This window comes from Mytilus californianus, unplaced genomic scaffold (assembly GCF_021869535.1).
Source record: "Mytilus californianus isolate M0D057914Y unplaced genomic scaffold, xbMytCali1.0.p SCAF_14, whole genome shotgun sequence".
Taxonomy (NCBI): domain Eukaryota; kingdom Metazoa; phylum Mollusca; class Bivalvia; order Mytilida; family Mytilidae; genus Mytilus; species Mytilus californianus.
The window spans coordinates 11473085-11495824 of NW_026262626.1; positions in this window are offsets into that span (position 1 = coordinate 11473085).

Sequence of the window (22740 nt, forward strand, 5' to 3'; positions counted from 1 at the left end):
GCTGGTAATATTTCCTAGACGATTTTTTCCTTCTGTATGTACAAACAATTGTCATGATTGTGTTAGTCTGTGTTTGTATTAAGTCACAATAATCTAGAAATAATAAAATGAGGGTGATAATAAAAACGTGTATATTTTTTATCAGATCTAATGACCTCAAAAGGTTGACTGGGTATAGAAATATGGTCACCTGGACTTTTCCCGTTCTACAAAGAAACCATGATAATGAGGGACACACGTTTGGTTGTTAGTTATGTATACATATGCAGCCACGTCCGTTTGAAATCATCTTACGAATCGTGTAGAGAGATTGCCACGGAAAAGAACTTTAGCAAAACTCTCGAGAGGCCTGTAAGTGACGTTGAAAGGCTATATGTCTGTCCTTATCCAAGTACCCAATTTTTCCGGTGACAGTCTAAATTTCCCGCCCTTCATCCCGGTCGTACTACTTTGAATAATATACGCAATGGAAATTATTTATAAATTGTTCTCGTCCTGAAAATGCATGGAATATTTGCCACTGAACGTTTAGCAAAGAATAATCAACCAAATCTTTTGATCAAATTTTAGTCCAAAAGACAAAGAGCAAAAATCTTTAAACCAACATAAACCTTTTGCAAGGTATTCGAAAAATCTGATCTACACAAAGAAGATAAATCCATTTTCTTACAATTTGATTTAATTCTTCGAGAGAAGTAAAGATACTCAGCTATCTTATCAAACAGAAAAAGAAAGAAGTAAAAACACAATATTTTAGTGCTTTCTGTAATCTTTTTAACGTAGATGCATTGACAAACAGGTTCATGCAAAGATTCAAGCAGTACTACTTCATCCTTAGCTTATATGAAATTTCAAATCTTTAATAGGGATTCTCAATCAATGTAAGTATGTTATTACATGTAGAACCAATGTGGATTATTTTATCGGTTTATTAAAATATCATTCGTTTTTGAGGCAGTTGCGGCAAACATAACCAATCAATGAATCTTTTTTTGAATGTTCGGTTCGGAATGCAACGTACTGATAACATTGAATACAAAAACGTTCAAAGTCTTTGTCAAGAGTGTCATTCGGTTTATTCAGAACTAAGTTCGTTAATCTACATATATTCGGAGTTACATCGACCAAAGTCCGATTTCAGAGACAAAGGAGCTGTGAAATGTTTATCATCTCTTCACGATAAGTATGTTGTTATTCCTGCGGACAAAGCTTCAAATAATGTTGCCTTTGTATGTAAATCGTACTACTACGAGTGTCTTGTAAAAGAATTAGGAATAAATGAGCACTCAGGTAATCCCACATACAAAAACATATCATTAGACAAGGATGAAATTTTGGCGAATCATAAGTCCTTCATCAGTATGCTGGAGTTTCTTATTGACAACATATTTGAAGGTAGACTTTTTCAACAAATTATGGAAATTCCTATGGGAACGAACTGTGCGCCTCTCCTTGCTGACCTCTTCTTATTTTCATATGAGTCGGGAGTTCCTTAAGACACTTGTCAAAAGGAAGATCAAAGAAGCCAGATCATTTAATTTCACATTCAGATATATTGGTGATGTTCTTGCCATTAGCAATCCAAACTTTTATGATTGGGTTCCATTAATATATCCTCCGGAACTTGAAATTAGAGAAACAACAGACACGGCTTTCTCTGCCTCATATTTAAAATTATACCTCGAATTTGACATAAGTGGTCATCTCAGTACCAGAATCTATGAAAAACGAGTCGATTTTAATTTTGAAATTATCAATTCCCCCCACTTTAGTAGCAATATACCAACTTCACCTGTATATGGGATATACATTTCCCAACTCATGCGGTATCCAAGAGCTTGCAGCTGCTACATGTACTCAGACTTTATAAAACGTCACCAGTGTCTGAGCAGAAAGTTGATGAACCAGTGTTATGTCAAAGAACGTCTCGTCCTTTTTCTAAAAAAGTTCATCGGAAGATACCAAGACCTTCTTGATAAATATTCTGTATCAACTTCACAAATAATACATGATGGTCTTGAAGTATAGATTCTAGGTACTGACGTTGTTTATCATCTTAATTACGTTTTATGTGTTCTTTTTATTTGTCTTTGTATGTTTTTAACCTTTACTGTTTATTCCATGTTTGGTAATATCCTTTTGGCGTGGCTCGGTACTAATACATCCCGCCATGGTGTTATTGTTCTGGTCATTTTTTGTATTCTTGTCTTTCATTTTTGCGTATGTGCTTTGTCGTTATGCCATTTTGTTTTTCTTTGTTGACATATTTGTTGGTTTTTATAGTGATTAAGATTATAACACAATGTTGACTGCTGTACCCCTATTTTTGACATTTTTTCCTATTATGTCTGTTTGTTTTGTTCACACATTGTTGTCAATATTATTTTTATGCGACTGTCATACAAGTGAGAGGTTTAGCTAGCTATAAAACCAGGTTTAATCCACCATTTTCTACATAAGTAAATGTCTGTACCAAGTCAGGAATATGACAGTTATTTTCCATTCATTTGATGTGTTTGAGCTTTTGATTTTGCCATTTGAAAGGGACTTTCTGTTTTGAATTTTCCTTGGAGTTCGGTATTTTTGTTATTTTACTTTTTACACAAGAAAAAAATCTTTAAAAAGAAATCGGTCCGTTGTTTCGGATTTATCGAAGAAACATTAAAAAGTCGTTTGTTAATCTAAGTTAAACATTCATATGAATTTTTACAATCTTTAACATTATCCATCATACAAGTGACAAAATGAAAATATTTTTCAAAAATTACCATGGCAACGCAAAAAAATAAGCTAAATGTTTAAACAAATATAACTCCTAACCAATTTTGTAGATTTCTTTGGATATGTAGTTTCAATAATTGCGTTAATATCGTATATACAATATTTAGAGCGAATGAAAATACGAATTTAGTGTGTCATGTACGTGGTCTCTTAACTGAACACAAAAATTTTCCTCGAAACTCCCGTCATCTGATGTTCCTATATTAAGAAAAATTATCATTACAACGTGAAATAAATTAAATTCTAGTTCTCAAGGCTTGCGTGGGATATAGACATATGGTTACCTGAAATTCTCTCATCTGATAGTAAGACACATGCTGATAGGGCATTCGTTTAGCACGGAACACAAATTCAGCTGACGCCGCACATCCATATAGAGCACCGGATTTACCCGAGGTTTGCCGATTGTTCGTTTTGCTGTATAAATAAATACACAACTCCTCTGAAATGATGACATTAAATCCGACGCCCCCTTGTTAGAGGGTAATATTACGGGATGATTGTATTTTGTTACAATACAACATTTCTCCTATTCGATACAGCCGTATTTTGGTCAATTATTTCCAAATTTCCTGTCTTTTTTAACGTTGTCGATTTTGCAAAACATACCAAATGATTTTTATAGTCTCGCCCTAAATATACATAACATATTTGCTTCTGGACGTCCTTTAGGCAAACAACAATCAATTATTAGTTTTACTTAATCATTACATGTACAATATGCCAGAATGTTTTCTAGAATCTAGAATGGAAATGGGGAATGCGTCAAAGAGACAACAACACGACCAAAGAGCAGAAAACAGCCCAAGGCCACCAGTGGGTCTTCAACACAGCGAGAAAATCACCCACCCGGAGGAGGGTTTCATCTGGCCCCTAAACAATAATGTATACTAATTCAGCGATAATGGACGTTACACTAAACTCCGAATTATATAAATGAACCAAAATAGAAAAAAAAACATACAGGACTAACAAAGGCTAGAGGTTCCTGACTTGGGACAGGCGCAAAAATGCGGCGGGGTTTAACATGTTTTGTGAGATCTCAACCCTCCCCCTATACCTCTAGCCAATGTAGAATAAACAAACACACAGTAATAGTCAGCATATGATAAAGCCCTTAAACAATGAAAGTAAAAAAATATGTGAGTCCTTGTAAATGTGAGGAGCTATATGACTAAAGGGACATAAAAAGAATAGCGCGAATTCATCTAAGGTCAACTTTGTCTGAGGGAGTTGAAACTTAAAATAATTTCTAGATAAATAGGTTTAATGAAAGGTATTTTTTAAAATTATGTCAGGATCTAGGCACTGACGACAGGTTTAGTGATACACTAAGGGACTAGCGCTTCACCAGCATTGCTAAACAATGAAAATAACACTTCATGATTTTTTGTTTGTTCGAAGCGCTGTTCTTGATTTACCTTCATTGGGAACGCTCAATCCAAAAAATAACGTTAATAGGTATAAGAAGATGTGGTATGAGTGCCAATGAGACAACTCTCCAGAATGTATAGGAACTTGAAATCGAAAGTCGCAATTGGAGGCAGCTACATTTTTTTTCATCAGATTTCCTACTGGATTAACAGGTATAAACACTATAATAAACAGTGTATTGATATATTTCTGATAGGTCTCAAACATATAAAACAAACACAAAATCATTATAAAATAAATAAATAACAGACCTAAGGATAACAACATGGATAAAGTTGGTTGAAAATGCATATAGATATCTTATTTTAGTGTTGTGCCATCTTGTTTTCTTAAAATAGCCATGTATATAGCGCAAATTCGAAGACGTAATTGTAAAAAATGGAATTGTTGAAAAAAATCAAAATTATGAATCAACTATTTATTTAGGACTACCTATAATATTCCGTAAATGATAACTACATGTACAAAATGTGAACAAATCACATGTACAAGCTGTCAGATTAACATTCAAGTACAATGTACAATTAATCTGCCTAATGGACATTACAAAGTATCTGACAAATACATATTTAGATTTGCCCCTATAAGAACAGTATTTGTCAAATGAATATCTAAATACCAAGTTTAAATGAATTATAGACATCATTTATGACTGACAGTCCGCTATATTTCAAATTTCATCTGTATGACATGCCCAAGTATCATAAAAAGGGGGCTTATATTTAGGAAATGGAAGAGATTTACGGCTGGATACATCTTATGAACTAATTAATAACTACATGTATACATTGATCTCTGGTCGAAAGTTCTCTCTTACATCTTCTTGTTATATTCAATGTGTATATAATACCACAAAAACAGTTTTATCATCACATATAATTTGATTGTTGTCATTCGTAGTTGGTCCTTAAGTTTTGATGGGAGAAAGAGCGAGATGACATATATTTCAAAAGTTAATCAAAACACTTAACCATATTCGTATGTCAACTACCATAAACACTATTTGAATGTAAAGAGTATTGAATTATTTTTGTAATTTAAGGGTGCTCTTGACTATAATAATATAAAAGGAAAAAATGCAAATAAATCAAGAAGACAAGCAAAGGACAATGTACGATATCAAGGCGACTTTTTTTCTTTTAAAGTAAAAATAAAAAAAATATGAATATACCAAAAAATAATCATTCTTCAGACGTTCATAAGACAGTAGTCTTTCTGTTATCAGTATTCATAAATAATGACGTCTTACATATTTGCATTAAGGCTTCAAACGTCTTGCTTTTAATGCAAAACTGCAAAAATTACAAAAACAAGCCTTATTTTGAAATACTGTCATTTATATTAAGATACTAGCGAAGGCTTTGTAAACAAAAGTTACTTTGCTATGAGATATACTTTACAATTATGTTAATGTGACTGTGTAAAATATCTCTTTTTTTACTAAGGCCAGGGCTCATATCAAACTATTCTTAAAATGACCATTCTATGTCAATATGTCAATTTCGACATGTTTATGACATCACAAATGTGACCTTTTAGCACTAAAATGTCCAGATTATATCAACCGAGTCATCAACTTCCAAGCAAGGACCGAAGCTCATAAACTCGGCAATCAAACGCGGGACTTCGGGAAAGTCCGGAGAGCCGACAACCTTGCTTCGGAAGTTGCCGATTCATTTGTCAACACGATTGATAACATAATTTTGAAAGGATTGAATAATTATTTATTTTTTTGAATTTGAAGGCCAAATAATATCTCTTTTCATACTTCCTTCTTTGAGCTTTTTAAAACATAACGAAAAAATTAATGGTTACAAATTGTCAATGTACTTGGATAAAATATAAATGTATCCTACTTCCCACTAATCAGCAGACATAAAAATTGTAATTTTGTGACAGTAATGACATTGTCTTTTGAATGTTTTGTCATAGAAGTAAAAATGGGCATATACAGTTGCTAACCTGTACGTCTTTTGGTTTCTGGTGGAGAGTTGTCTCATTGCCAATCATACCACATATTCTTATTTGTATATCACATAATGTTTTGGCTGGTACGTTCTTAGGATATCACAGATACAGTTAAGTCTGCATTATATCTTGACTTCTATATCATTTGGTTTCTGGTGGAGAGTTATCTTATTGCCAATCATGCACATCTCCTTATTTGTATATCACACTAAGTTTTGCTACGTAATGGCTGGTACGTTCTTAATATATCACAGATACAGTTAAGTCTTCATATCTTGACTTTAATATCATTTGTTTTCTGTTGGAGAGTTGTCTCATTGCCATTCATACCACATCTTTTTATTTTTATATTTAATTCTAGAAATTGACTATAAAAGTCGGTTGAGAACAAAACTTTACGTCAAAAGAGATAATTTCAACTTCAAATTGTCGTTGTTCTTTTCTATGAAGCAACATTCCAGCAGCGCCTGCATATGGAGTAGTTATCTCCCAGTCGATATTTCAGACCTTGCCTTTCCTATCATGATTTCCTTGATAGAGAGTACCTGCTTACAAGGAAGCTATTAAACATCGGGTTCAAAGAGTAGCTGCTTACAAGGAAGCTATTAAACAGAGGGTTCAAAGAGTAGCTGCTTACAAAGAAGCTATTAAACAGAAGGTTCAAAGAGTAGCTGCTTACAAAGAAGCTATTAAACAGAGGATTCAAAGAGAAGCTGCTAACAAGGGAGCTATTAAAAAGAGGGTTCAAAGAGGAGCTGCTTACAAGGAAGCTATTAAACAGAGGGTTCAAAGAGTAGCTGCTTACAACGTGGCTATTAAACAGAGGGTTCAAAGAGTAGCTGCTTACAAGGAAGCTATTAAACAAAGGGTTCAAAGAGTAGCTGCTTACAAGGAAGCTATTAAACAGAGGGTTCAAAGAGTAGCTGCTTACAACGAAGCTATTAAACAGATGATTCAAAGAGTAGCTGTTTACAACGAAGCTATTAAACAGAGGGTTCAAAGAGAGCTGCTTACAAGGAAGCTATTAAACAGAGGGTTCAAAGAGTAGCTGCCTACAAGGGAAAGGAAGCTATTAAACAGAGAGTTCAAAGAGCAGCTGCTTACAAGGAAGCTATTAAACAGAGGGTTCAAAGAGTAGCTGCTTACAAAGAAGCTATTAAACAGAGGATTCAAAGAGTAGCTGCTTACAAGGATATGATATTAAACAGAGGAATCAAAGAGTACCTGTTTACAAAAAAGCTATTAAACAGAGGATTCAAAGAGTAGCTGCTTACAACGAAGCTATTATAGTGTTATTAATTGGTTGTTTCTGTATTGGCCCTGTTATAGATTCGATGTTAGCTGTATTGGACCCGAGACTCGAAGAGGGCCAATACAGCTGATCAAGAATCTATAACAGGGCCAATACAGAGGCTATTAAACAGAGGGTTCAAAGAGTAGCTGCTTACAACGTGGCTATTAAACAGAGGGTTCAAAGAGTAGCTGCTTACAAGGAAGCTATTAAACAAAGGGTTCAAAGAGTAGCTGCTTACAAGGAAGCTATTAAACAGAGGGTTCAAAGAGTAGCTGCTTACAACGAAGCTATTAAACAGATGATTCAAAGAGTAGCTGTTTACAACGAAGCTATTAAACAGAGGGTTCAAAGAGAGCTGCTTACAAGGAAGCTATTAAACAGAGGGTTCAAAGAGTAGCTGCCTACAAGGGAAAGGAAGCTATTAAACAGAGGGTTCAAAGAGCAGCTGCTTACAAGGAAGCTATTAAACAGAGGGTTCAAAGAGTAGCTGCTTACAAAGAAGCTATTAAACAGAGGATTCAAAGAGTAGCTGCTTACAAGGATATGATATTAAACAGAGGAATCAAAGAGTACCTGTTTACAAAAAAGCTATTAAACAGAGGATTCAAAGAGTAGCTGCTTACAACGAAGCTATTATAGTGTTATTAATTGGTTGTTTCTGTATTGGCCCTGTTATAGATTCGATGTTAGCTGTATTGGACCCGAGACTCGAAGAGGGCCAATACAGCTGATCAAGAATCTATAACAGGGCCAATACAGAAACAGCCAGTTCATAACACTTTTATTAAATGATTTTAATTCTTTTAATTAGAATAAACTAATGAACTTACCGTGAAGAAGATACAGAATTTCATATGAACTTGTCTTTTCGCAATCACGTCCATGGATTTTTTGTCAACATTGTCAGATGTAATTTCTGATTTCCAGTCCAAGTACTTAATATTATGTTATTACAATTCATTTTATCTAACAAATATAAAGTAGCTGGGAAGAATAAATCAGACAGTTAAACTATTCTTACTCTTGGATCGTCTGCGTCAACGGAAATGAAACGGTGTCAATAATCGAAAGCCGTACTTGAAAAAGCTGTGAAATATTTCCGTTTCAAGACTTCAAGACTTCAAGACGTTACAAAACACTGAACATCATCTAAACTTTTCATTTTATGATTCTAAGTTGAAAAATATAATACAAATGTTTTTTATGCATAACGATACGTCGAAAGTTAAGTAAGGCGTAAGAAAATTGAAACCGGAAGTGAACGTCCCGTATTAGCCCATGGGCCAATACGTTTTTTTTTCCGTATTTGCCCTGTTTTTTCCGTATTGGCCCTGTCTGAAAAGAAATATTAACTCTTGATTTATATCGACAGGGCAACGTCATCAGTATTGCACATGCTGATTTATCCGTATTAGGGCTGATTTGCTCGTATCATTTAATAAGATTTGGTTAAATACTTTGTGCTTGTTTTAAGTATCTGGGCGCATTATATATGATGTAATGTCTTTCGGTAAAAAATAATTACCTTTTCATTTAAAATTGGATTTTCCTACCTGTTGTATTGATATTTTAGAGTCTATTTCTTGTCCTGTGTTGGATTTTATACGTTGTCTTTTGTTTCATGTCGTTTTTGTAACTTTTGTTAGTGCACTGATCAAGATTAAGAAGGGGAGGATTGGGATCTCAAAGAACCAGCTTAACCAAGCACGGGGTACCTTATCCATGTGCCTCTCCCAAGTCAGGAACCTCTCCAAAAGTTGTCTTATGTCATATCTTAAGGGCATACGATCCCACGGTGATTTTTTTACGAAAATTTGCATGCAAGCTATTTTTCACCTAGTCAATTCAAATATGTAATAAAAAGTATACCATCATGTGCTACTTAAGAGATAAATGGGGGTCGAAATTTTAGACATTTACTCAAAATTTCGGTTTTTTTTTCACACTAGACATACCTAACTTTTTTTGTTTCAAAAGATAAACACAAGCGGATTTTTGTAAAAGCATTTGGAAAATCTTCTTTACATAAGTATGCTCTAAATTTGTATAACAATATCTTTGAAAATAATTTATTTTTGTCAAAGTTTCATGATTTTAGAAAAAAAAACCGGCATTTTTTGCTGTATATTTATCTAATTCAAAAAAATTTCATCGGTGACTTTTTCATAAAAAATATTATAAATAATCTTTATACGTGATCAGACCTAATGTCATTTAAAAAAGAGGGGCCCATGAACTCGTTTTCAAGTTAAATCAGTCTGAATGATAAAAATCTGTCGAAAAATTCATCTTTTCCCGATATGTCACAGTTTGACGTCGCGAAAATAACACTTTACTTTTATATCAACGTCGTTACCTTCCCTGTAACTGTATCGTATGCCCTTAATGTTTTGTTTTGTCATTGAGGAGAATTTGGTGTTGGTGACAGATCTTTGATATTATCGGTGTTCCCACTGTCTGTATGACTCGGCTATGCACTCAATAAAATTGCACGGCTTTGAGACGTCATATACGTTAACCTGGCCTAAATAATTTTTACCCGGACATATCAAGTCGTCTTCCGGTTTTCTGGAGAAAAAAAAACCACGTGTTTCTATAATGCAAAATACGAAAATACAATCTGATAAATCGATTACCAGATTTTCATCATATTGATATTGTAAAATATCAGCTGCTTGACACGATATGAAGCCTTTCTTAACTCGTTCGCTGCGCTCACTCGACAAAAAGCTTCATATTGTGACTCGCACTGATATTTTACAATATCAATATGCAGACAACCTGAAGTTCGGTACCACAGACAATTGTCCCTGAGTGTTTTTTTCCTATATACCTTAATGTTATATTAAGGTATACATGATTTATTTAAGAGACTTATGCCTGTGATCGGTACGTATCTGTTAAATCTATTCACAACTTCCCGGTTAAATCTCAACCATGGCCAGGTGACTATACCGGGCACAACAACAAAGAACGTATGATAAAAAAACAGTAAAGGCACGTTAGGTATAGTGTCTGCCGGAGATCGTGTTTTTCGAGTGAATCGGTCCACTTTTTCGAGTGAAGATCAGTTTTTTTCGAGTGAGAATACATGCGATCAGATCAATTTACTGCTATTTAGCATATATGATAGTTTTATTCGTGACTGTTCATCTTATTCTGAATACTAAACATGTTTTAAACACAAACGACGCACATGTTCCTTGTAGTTCACTCACAATTCAGCTTCGCCTCAGTTGACAATGTTTTCTCGGGGTAACAATCTGCTCTATCACCCTTTCAGCTATGTGTTATTTATATAATGATTTATATATATCACAGTGGCGAAACCTAGAGTTTAAAAAAAAGGTTAAGAAAACAAAGGGACAGAAGTTATAAATTCAGTAAAATACAATAAACCACAAATATTCTTCTAAGTGAGGCCTGGAACCAGCCAAGCCCTCCCCCCAAATAGAAATGCACTTAATCCACCCCTGTACTATTTCCTATTGACAGAACATTTTGAATTGAATGGAATATATAATAAACAATGAAATAAATAATCCATAAGCTTTAATATGATCCTTTTGAAATAATAAGAAAACTGTGTATACAATAGCGTACATCTCGTGTATTTAATTCATGTCTTTCGCAGAGTTCCGTATATATATATTTACATTTCTAGATAGAGATCCGAATTTTTCATTTTAAAAAGCACTGCTAACTGATGGAAAGAAAGCTATCATGGTGTTTTATTGCTGTGTGACCAAGTATAACATACGCTTGATCATACTCCTCATCACAGTAGTAGCATTTGAAAACTTTTCTTGTATTCAATTCATAGAACGATAAAACAAATTATCATCAAGACAAATAGTAAATGAAACATCTAGGATGTATTTTCTGTTAAAAAAAAACTCATACCCGCTTAACACACACAATGTACATACGTCTCAAACCAACATTGTACTGTTTGATATTTTAGTCTGGGAAAGCATTATATATTTATTTGTTGTAACTGGCTTTGAACTAGCTTTCAGTAACCGCGAGTACTCTTTTATTGATACTTCGTATCTATTGCTTTTATGTTAGTTGGTTTGTCTGTGTTTCGTACCGATCTATTGAGTAAAGACATTTGTAACTGATTTTAACAGTTTGTTCTTATTTTGTGTTGTAACACCACTGTCCAAAGTTAGGGGGGGGGGGGGGGGGGCTGAGGGCTTACAAACATGTTTAACCCCGCCACAATCTTTATATGCCTGTCCCAAGTGAAGAGCATGTAATTCAGTGGTTGTCGTTGGTTTTCTATAGTTTTTTTGTGTACTGTTATTTGTCTGTTTGTCTTTTTCTTTTTTAGCCATATTTTTTTAAGCCATTGAAATTTTGTTTAATCACTCGATCAAAACCCGGACCGCACTCAAAAGACCCGGACTGCTCTCGAAAAAACACGGACATATAAAAAGGAATTTATTCTGAAAATGTCCTTCTCAATGCAATAACAAGAATTTTTATAAAGTGTCTGTATATTTATAGATTCAAAATATACATTTCCTTTGACATTTGCATTGGTACTTATATAAAAATAGCTTTATTCTATATTTTGAAATAAAAGCATTGTAAAGCTAAATTAAACTTTTAGAAGACAAAATAATGTAGGGGCGATGATTTAATTTTATCACCAATACTAACTTACCTTGTATGATCTTGTATATTAAGTTTAAGCATCTATTTCACGTCTTACAAAAAAAAGTCTGTTTGTTTACATTTTTTATCATATTCACTCGAAAAAAACGTGGTCACACTCGAAAAAACCCGATCAAATCACACGGAAAAACACGATCCCAGGCGGACACTATACCCACTGTGAAAGGGGAAGCGTTTAATCTGTTAATGGTATACTAAATGATTACAACGCATTCAAGAAAATTTACAAACAAAACAATAATAAACAATAACGTCATAATAAATGCCTGCAACTTTTCGTAACTAATCGTTGATACGCGTGTTGCTAGTTTTTCATCTGAAGTGTCTATTTTATTATAGGCGTAAAATATCAGCTCTCCGTTGTCATTTAAAGAGTTGTTGCAGCCTTAATTCATCTTTCCGTTATATACTTGTTCAATATTCATAAAAAATAATGTAAAAATCATTTCAAATATACTGACGGACTTTATACGCAACACTAGATTATTCTTTTGAATTCTCATTTCATATTTGATCTTTTTTGGATTATAGCTCTTCATCTTTTTAATAAGCATTGGATTTTCAAATATTTTGGCCTCGAGCATCACTGAAGAGACATTTATTATCGAAATGCGCATCTGGTGCAGAACACTTGGTACCGTTAATGTTATTACTACCACTTGGTCAATGCCTCTGCTGGTACCCCGAGGGTATCACCTGCCCAGTAGCCAGTTTTTCGGTACTAGCATGAAAATACGGATTTTTTTATATCAAAATTTGCTGTTACAAAATTTTGGAAATTATTTTAAATTAAGGAATATATCTCCCTCATGCAAAGCTCTGATTCCTTGCCCGGCTTTGGCTATTCTTTTTTTTACCTTTTTTGTGATTATATCGTTAATGTTATTTCAAGTATGCAATTTTTGTAAAATAAATGAATGAACATAAATTTCATTCATTACTTGATTGCCTAAAAAAGTTCGAAAGTTGAATTGATTACGCCATGTTTAATGTTCAAATCATGTAGTTTGCACTGAAACCCTGGTTTTCCCTTTTTCAATGGATGTGGCACCGTCGAAGGCAATCATGACTTCCTGTAACCAACGCCTACATGATTGACAGAAAGGTCAATCAGTCCTGTTGGGCATGTTTTGAGTTGTTCTGATTTGTACCCTCTGATTTGGCCTCTGTCCATTACAGTGTGTGTTAGCAATTATGCGGTTTAAACTTAGGACTTTAAATGTTTTTTTTTTCTGCAGTAGATTCTTTGGCTTTCCAGATTATGTGAAACATTTATGGCGTGAATCTATCGGCCATGTCATTCGAAGACTTGGTTAACAGTTGACGTAACGGCCGTAAGCGTGTCTCACAAATGACGTTGCGTAATCAAATTTTATTGCCGTAGCGTTGACACTACCACATATTGATCTGGTCATAAGTGGACCCGTCTACTTGTATCGTTGTTGTAAGGACAGTAAGAGGAGTTTCTGACGTGAAATTGTGTAGCAACAGCACGTTTACGTATTCCTGCCTGGAAAATTCTTATGGCCTGATTCAGATTTTTGTTGCTCAGTCTCGGCAATATGATAAAATTGAGAATGGAAATGGGGAATGTGTCAAAGAGACAACAACCCGACCATAGAACAGACAACAGCAGAAGGTCACCAACAGGTCTTCAATGCAGCGAGAAATTCCCGCACCTGGAGGCGTCCTTCAGCTGGCCCCTAAACAAATATATATACTAGTTCAGTGATAATGAACGCCATACTAAACTCCAAATTGTACACAAGAAACTAAAATTTAAAATAATACAAGACTAACAAAAACTAGAGGCTCCTGACTTGGGACAGGCGCAAAAATGCGGCGGGGTTAAACATGTTTATGAGATCTCAACCCTCCCCCTATACCTCTAGCCAATGTAGAAAAGTAAACGCATAACAATACGCACATTAAAATTCAGTTCAAGAGAAGTCCGAGTCTGATGTCAGAAGATGTAACCAAAGAAAATAAACAAAATGACAATAATACATAAATAACAACAGACTACTAGCAGTTAACTGACATGCCAGCTCCAGACTTCAATTAAACTGATTGAAAGATTATGTCTTCATCATATGAATATCAGGCACAATCCTTCCCGTTAGGGGTTTAGTATCATACCATCATAACATATATGAGAAGAACATAACCCGTGTCATGCCAACAACTGGTTTTTAAATAAATGTGTTTAGTGCCGATGCAAAGACCCTATAAGTGAATCAATATTAACGCCAAAATATGCAATCTTTAATGACCTGACAACAGTATCGTAACTATATCCCTGAGAATGCAACATTATTTAACTGATTAAAGTGTGGGTATGGATTGAGAGAATTGTTTCACAAAGAAAATAAACTTTAAAAAATCATTTATGGGTTTCAAATTTCGCTTTTAGAAATTCGCGCGACTTCAATAATTCGGTATGTTTAATAACATCAGGTAAGTCAGGTATAGCATTTTTCTAAACGGAAAAAAGTGTGGTAAGGATAAATATATGAGAATGTATCATAATTTGGTAAAACAAAACCACCAAAATGTGTGTTGCGTTTTTTAAGTCCGTCAGCATGCTAAGACTCAGTCTGTCTCACGAACATAGAAATTAAAAACGTGACTCGACACGGGCAAAGCGAAAGATTTATGAAAATTATATACACCTGTAGGGCATACGATACAGTTTGATCTACGGTGATTTTTTGACAAACATTTGCACACAAGCTTATTTTTACCTGATCAATTGAAATATGAAACCTTTCGGAATTTCGGGTCTGAAATGCTTTTCAACTTCGTACTATTTTTTGGCCTTTTTGATTTTAGCGTCACTGATGAGTCTTTTGTAGAGGAAACGCGCGTCTGGCGTGCAAGATTTTAATCCTGGTATCTATGATGAGTTTATGTTAATTAAAAAGTGAACCTTCATGTACTGCTTTTAGAGATAAATGGGAACGAAAGTTTAGATATCTTTTCAAAAAATTCTATTTTGTTTTATATTTTTATCCTTTGGACAGAAATACCTAACATTTTTTGGTTTAAAAGATAAACAAAAGCGTTTTCTTGTAAACACATTCATTTGGAATATCTTCTTAACAAGCACGAGTTCATTTTTTTGCTATATATTTATTAATAAAAAAAAGTCATCGGTGGAATTTTAAAGGAATCTTTACTGAGTTGGCGAACAACCTTGATTTATTTCAAATGAGGAATACGTCTGTCTAAGGGGCGCAATTTGACGCCCATTGGAACACCTACAGAAACTTGATTGCCGAAACTTAAATATATGTTGCCAAGGAGAAAATTAACAGCTTTAATCATCTCATTACAGTTCCAGTAAATGTATCTAACATATTTACATTTCCATTACAGAAGGAGGCTTGATATGAGTCAAATGAAATTGCAATCATACTATAACAAGTACTTCTACTGTAGTCAAAATTGTTTCACCTATAAGAAATTCTCCTATTATTTCATTTAAACATACAGTTTTGTTAAATTTCTACTGAAATTTGTTCTTGTCCAAATTGAATGATTTTTTTTCATCAAATACAGAAATGTCTGCAGTTTCTTTTCTTGTAATAATTATAAAATATATTGACGATTTATATATTTAGAGAAATCACTGTTTAAAGAAAAATATGAATTTCTGCACGAAAAAGTCATATGGCTATATAGGAAAAAATTACACTTAATTTCAATATTTGTATACAATTAATGATTTGTCAGTAATGCAATGTCATCAAAATAGTCAAAAATAACAATAAAACTATACACATTTATGAGACTCAGTTAAACATTAATAAAAGGAAGGATACTGCAGAATTATTTAGTTGTGATGGGTGGATTGATAGATTAATTGGTGTTTTATGTCCAGTTGAAAATATTGCAAGGATATCAGGACGACAACATGTTAGTAATATGAATATGAGCCTTGCTTTTTCCAAGACTGACACGCTGATGCGCAGTTTTAACATACTAGATCATAAAACAACAGTTACAGAAAGATACCACAAAATCACTGAGTTGGTATTCAGTTGGACTTTTGTATTTACCTACACATGGTGGTGGTCACAAAGGGTCGTTGAAGAAAGACCAGCACAACGAATGAGAGACTAAACTTGTTTGTTTTTGTTTTTGAAATAGTATTGTCAGTCTTTCTGCGACTAACTGTTTAATAGATATAAGAAGATGTGGTATGAGTGCCAATGAGACAACTCTCCATCCAAGTCAAAATTTATAAAAGTAAACCATTATAGGTCAAAGTACGGACTTCAACACGGAGCCTTGGCTCACACCGCACAACAAACTATAAAGGGCCCCACAAATTACTAGTGTAAAACCATTCAAACGGGAAAACCAACGGTCTAATCTATATAAAAAACGAGAAACGAGAAACACTTATGAACCACATCAACAAACGACAGCTAATGAACATCAGATTCCTGACTTAGGACAGGTGCAAACAATTGCAGCAGGTTTAAACGTTTTAATGGTACCAAACCTTCACCCTTATCTGAAACAATAGTATAACATCACAACATAGAAAGACACACTATAAAATATCAATTGAAATGGCTTAACTCAACCAAAAGACATATTAACAAAAGTGAACATACACTGAACGAAAAAAATTGATCTATGATACAATGTAAATACAAAATCAATAAAATAAAGGATGAATAACTAAAGTAACAGTATTATACCGATGTGCAATGTTAAACAATTTCAGAAAAACAACAATAACCTTAAACAAAAATCCACCATTTACAATAATATTATACACAGGTACACAAGGCTGTCTCCTTTCTTTACATGTAATAACTTTTTCTTAACATTACTACAAGCGTAATTATTTTGAAATGTATTCCCAAAACTCTTAATGTCTCAACAATGAGGAAAATCCATATCGTGTAGAAAGTCATCTTGGCCCCGACATGACAAAATGTAAATCAATTCAAACGAGAAACCAACGGCGTGCATATAAACAAACAAAGATGATTCATATACTTCAATGAGTTAATTGATTAAGTTACTAATTATTTTATAAAAACCGTGACTATAATCGGTATTTAAAATCGATAAATGTATAGGACAATATTTATATTTCATAAATCATCAAAAAGAAGAAAGAGAATACATAGTGAGATCCTATATTGTAATTGATTATCCTGGGCTGAATTAAGTAAACAAAGAAAATATCATATCACTGAAGGGGGTCACTCAATTAAGTTTAATAACCTAGTATATTTTAAAGCTCAGGATGTTAATACCGGTGAGGTTCATAAATGAAAAAGCCTTGAATTAATGATATTTTGATTTTATTCGTGACTATTTTTATTATACACCCGACAGTATTCAGACAGTGTTCCCCACGTCATTTTAGATATTCTTGAAATTTCATTTCAAAGGCACGAAAGAAGAATGTAATAAAACAACATATGAACCATTTATCTGATATTTTGTTAAGCTATATAATGTGTCCTATACAATCGGAAATCATATATATGAATTGGCGTTGTGAAGGAATAACACAGTCTTCAAAGTTAATCAACTTGTTTTTGTGTAATGTCTAACACGTCAGGCTTTACAGAAGTAATACAGAGTGCAAATGAAACAGAAGCTCAAGTGCAAGAACCATATCTGTCGCCATCATTGATTGTAGTTTTGATAACAGGACTTGCCATTTTCATTTTGAATGTATGTTGCCTTGTTGTACTGTCAAAAGAAAAGAAACTGACTAAAAAAAGATTTTACAAATTAACCATATGTTTGAGTGTGAGTGATGCTGCAATTGGTTTAATATCATCAGTCTTGAGCTTCCAGACTATTTACTATATATCAATCGGAAACGGATTAGCGCCATTTTGTTTTCTTTTTACACCATTAATTACAACAACGATTTTGTTTTCTCTACTGCAAACTTTATTGATTTGCTTGGATCGACTAATTGCAACATTCCCAGCAGTAAGAAATCCTTGTCAAAATTTGTCTGTTGTTTTTGCGACTGCAGTGTTGTTTTCATTTTGTGCAATACTTGTGTTTCCAATGTATGTAGTTTTAGGGAATGTCTGGGCTCCGGCATGTTCAGTTCATTATATCCTTCGGAAGAATAGATTAATTGTTTTAAGTATCATTCAGCCAACAATGTTAGCGATCATTTCAATCATAGTTATTATATATATTATAATTATTTTGCGCGTTTTTCTATCATGGAAACGAGTTCATCCCCAATTGTCTGAAATTCAAAGACAACAGATGCAAAACAATTCTTCTAATCAAATAAGCCGAGAAACATCGTTTTCAAGACAAGCTGTATTCGACGAAACCACCAGCAGTCACAGTTGTAACAGAACTACTGTTCAGAACCCCGAAAGACATAACCCAAAAAGAAATGGGCAATCCGAATCAAAACTAATTTTTAAAACATCTGTCACACTTGGCATGCTTGTGTTAATTATGCTTTTGTCGGTATTACCAAAGGCTGCACTTGGATTGGCGGAGATTTATGATCCATTTAATATAAACATTCAACAAGCTGTTAATACTGCGGACTTGCTTTTATTTCTCAATCCTTTACTGGATCCTGTTATTTATGTGCTAAGAATTCCATCGTTTCGAAAACGACTTAAATGCAAGTAGACTCAAAATAATAGACTTCAAAATCTGTTACAGATTTGTTTAAGACCTGCCACTTTCTTTTGTATTGTGTTTGAAATTGTCATATGTTATTTAGAAAAGAAATTAATAAAACTTTATCTGGATATAGATTTTTACAGAAAATTGTATACTTTTAATTATCTGCTAGTAAGTAGAAGACAAAGAAACAACAATGATTTTTCTGATATTTTGAGTAGATAATTTCGCGAATTTTTTTTTTTAAATAAAATATATCGGAAGAGATTACTTTTTTTTTGAGTTTATGTGTAAAATTTTAATTCATTTGCTACAATATTGAATAGTCAACGGAGAACATGAAAATAGAAAGAGTGTGATCAGGAAAAAGGGTCAACGATTAGAGGCGGCATTGCCAAAGAGAGGTGCCATCTTATTTTTGAGTTTGAATATCCTTTTGCTATCTTCCGACTATTTTTTATATTTCAACGGAAATTATCAAATTTATCAAACTTGGAATAATATCAAAACTCGTCAGTACTGAGGTATCAAACAGTTAATATATAGAAAGTATTGCAACGTCTGTGTTCGGAAGAGGATCAGGTAGGACTATTTTCGTTTTTTATTGATAAAACGACTACTAGTACCTTTAAATCTAAATACGTCATACTGACTAATTGATGGTTATCAATAACAATGGATGCAAGGTAGACGTCATTGATATAGCAAACCTACGACAAAAATAACCAAAAAAAGACGTTAAAAGAGCAATGTACAGTCTTCAACAATAGATATATTTTCATACAATATGTCAAGCTTTAGATCGTCACGAGTCTATACAAGTAAAGAAAAACAATCGAAGGTCTGCCATCAACGCCTAATTTTCAATATAAAAGAAAACAAAAATATTAAGATTTGACATATGACAACCACTTTCGAAGTTCCTGATAAGTTACTGTGGATATTGCAAAGATAGAAAACAAAGATATAAGGTCTATGGACAAGAGGCAATTTCCCAAACATACAATTTAAAAAAAAGAGATACTTATTAAAATGAAAGGGACAATAAAAATTACAAGTCGAAAATAAGAGAAAAAAATGTCATATCCCTTTATCATTACATCAGTAAATAACAATAAAACATTGTTCTCCAAAATAAAAAGGACACAACAGGTAAATTTTAGAAAAGACGGCTATTCTAGTGTCGTTTGATCTAAGACATCTATAGCATGTCTCTCGTATGTTAAAAAACAAATTGTAATACCAACAACTAAAAAAAGACTTGAACTCCAAGGTAAATTAAAAAAAAGAGAAAGTCAATTGAACTGTCAAAATCAAACGCTCGAATTTATTAACCAACTGTCATATGTCTGACTTGGTACCGGCATTTTTCGAAAAAAAATAGTGAGTAAAACCTGGTTTTACAACTAGATGAATTTCCCACTTGTATGACAGTTGTATTAGATTTTGGATAATCACATGTTTTGGCCTCGAGCATCATCGATGAGCCATTAATGTTTGAAATGCGCATCTAGTGCAATTGCATTGGTACCGTTTATGTTGTTGACAATGAGTTGTACTTCAAAAAATATAAACAATGCAATTTCCCATAAGGACTCCTTTGACGGCTAAAAATGTGCCACTTTAACTATGAAGTTTCGTAAAAAAATATATCTTGTTAGAAAATTCACATTCGCTACTGATTATGTACTGAGGTCAAAACATATGGTCGTGCGACATATTTTCGACATTTATATGCCTCTGTATTTCCCTTCCTTTTACTTTAAGTTTCCTTGGGAATTCAATTTGACTTCTATCCAACTATATTTATACTGGTTAAATTCCCAAGTTTTGTCTCTATGAGAAGAAAAATGGAGATCATATCTAGAAACCAAATGGTACCATGTATATATGTACTAATATGATATTGAATAAAATTATCGTTTTTGAATTTAAAGATGATAAAAGATGTTATTCGTGTTGAATACTAGAATAATTTGGATTCTAAACGTGCTTTTTCACAAATTTACAGTCTGCAGACTGATGTCTCATCCTACCCAGACACATTGTTCTCAGCTGACCGGTCTTTGCCCAAACTGTCGTACTCGAGGCAGCAAGTTGATGAACCAGGGTTACGTCTCGTCCTTTTTAAAAAAGTTCATTGGAAGATACCAAGACCTTGTTGATAAATATTCCTTATCAACTTCACAAATAATACATGATGGTCTTTAAATATAGGTTCTAGGTACGGACGTTGTTTATCATCTTAATTACGTAGAAGAGTGTTCTTTTTATTTGTCTTTGTGTATTTTTCAACTTTACTGTTTAGTCCAATTTTGGTAATATAATTTTGGCGTATCTCGGTATTTATAAATCATGCCATTGTGTTATTGTGCTATACAAATAAGAAGATGTGGCATGATTGCCAACTCTCCGCAAGAGACCAAATGACTCAGAATATAATATGGTCATATTTTGTATTCTTGTCTTTCAGTTTTGCTTATGTACTTTGTCCATAGAGTGTTTATATGCAATTTTGTTTTTCTTCGTTGAAATAGGTATTTGTTTTTATAGTGATTAAGATTATAACACAATGTTGACTGCTGTACCTCAATTTTTGACATTTTTACCTGTTATATCTGTTTGTTTTGCTCACACATTGTTGTCAATATAATGGACTTCTATGCGACTGTCACACAAGTATAGGTTTAGCTAGCTATAGAACCAGGTTTATTCCACCATTTTCTACACAAGGAAATGTCTGTACCAATTGAGGAATATGACAGTTTTTTTTCCATTCGTTTGATGTGTTTGAGCTTTTGATTTTGCAATTTGATAGAGGACTTTCCGTTTTGAATTTTCTTTGGAGTTCGGTATTTTTGTTAATTAATTTTTTACACTGGTTAAAATGTGAATATATACATAAAGGGACTCATCAGTAGGCTCTGCATGTGTTTCATATAATTACGTTAATGGACATAAGAGTTTGAACGAATAAAATAAAATTTTACCAAAGCTGTTAGAACTAAAGAATTCAAAATAAAGTGAAAAGTTAGCTGTTGAGGGATCAGCCAGTGACATGTTACTTCAATTGTTTTAATAAGTTTGAATCCGAAATAAGCATTATCATACATTAATATTAGATAATTATTCGGATTTTAAACTTTAAACTTTAAATCTTAATGATTGCACTCTGAAAAATCAATGTAACATACATGCACACTGTATAGTATAATCACAAATAAGACAAATTCATATTAATATAAATGGAATTCAAGCCAAAAATAATGAAGGTATGAATAAAAGTAGACGTAATGTAACATATGACTTCCAATGTTATTGAATCTTGAGTTGTCAAATATCTTATGGATTTATGACTGTGGTTTTAATGGCAACTTTAAAAGTGCTTAGTAATTTAGATATTTACATGTATATGATATATTTATTGTAAATTGCTTAACCTTATTCTATACTATGAAGCTTGAACTAAGACCTATTTTAATCCCCATTACAACTACCCATTACATAGTATGTGAACCTCACGATACATGTACATGTATAAGTGTAGCTTATTCAAATACATCATACAGATACCTCATACTACACATGTATATCAATGTGTTTAGGGGCTTCAAGGGCCAAATGGACTAAAAAGTTGATCCGCATTGATTTCTAGACCGTCAAGATTAAAATTGTGAGTTTAATACCTCTTATTGGCAGAATCGTTTGAATGCAATCTGAAGATTGCCACATTTCCTGCCGAAGATCGTTGGTTCTCTCTTGGTACTCTGGCTACTAAAATCCATGACAACCTTGATAAAGCCAAGTGAGGAATGTGGTAATTAACACCATAAATCAATCAACTAATCATTTCGCATATACACAAACAGTGTACATCTTCTTACATATATTAATGTACATAAGTCAGTGAAAATTCCACGGAACTTTATCATTCTAAA